The following is a 751-nucleotide window of genomic DNA, read 5'->3' as shown; positions in this document are numbered from 1 at the left end:
CATCAGAATCCAAGGCTGGGCTTCCATCTAGCCAGATGGAGGCTACAGTACAGTCAGAACTCATTGATGCTAAACAAGATGCCCACCAGTGGCCCTTCTGTATACCACCTCCTGCTTCTACTGCCCATAATGAAAGTACAGGTGGAGACGCAAGTAGTGTATGTGATTCCTAGAAGGGGTCCTCTAGAGGAAAACAAGAAATTTAAACTGAGTCTTTCTAGGAATCAGTCTGACCACTACTTGTCTTTTCTTGTTTACTTCATATATGCAGATCAGAAAAGTAATATATATATATGAGCAGGGGCAGCCTGCATGGCTGAAGGTGACCTTAGTGTCACCTCAAAATAGAATTGTTGATGTAACCCTGGGGTGCTCAACCTCCAGCCTGTAGGTCAAAAGCAGCCCATAGAGTCATATGTATCTGCTTCCCAGGGCTCCTCATGGACAGGGAAATTTGTAAGTAGGGGAGCAGTGGCAATGAATATCGCCACCCTCCAACACTGCCAAATTCCTGCAACAGGCTGGGGCCAAGTCATGGCCCACCCTCTGCTCTCATATCTGGATTGGTCAGAGTCATACCTTTTCCTCACATGAGGCTGGGTTGGGGCTGGGCCGTGCCCCTTTCCCCTGCAGGGCCAAGCCATGCCCCTGCCTCTTCCCCATAGGGCCAAGTTGGAATCAGGCTGCACCCTGTCCACCTCTGGGTGGCCAGTAGGGCCCTCCTGTGACCGTCCCATGCCAGATCGGGATC

The sequence above is a fragment of the Gavialis gangeticus genome, unplaced genomic scaffold (genome assembly GCF_001723915.1).
Source record: "Gavialis gangeticus isolate Ggan-Ray unplaced genomic scaffold, GavGan_comp1, whole genome shotgun sequence".
NCBI classification, from domain to species: Eukaryota; Metazoa; Chordata; order Crocodylia; family Gavialidae; genus Gavialis; species Gavialis gangeticus.
This window is presented reverse-complemented; position numbering follows the sequence as displayed.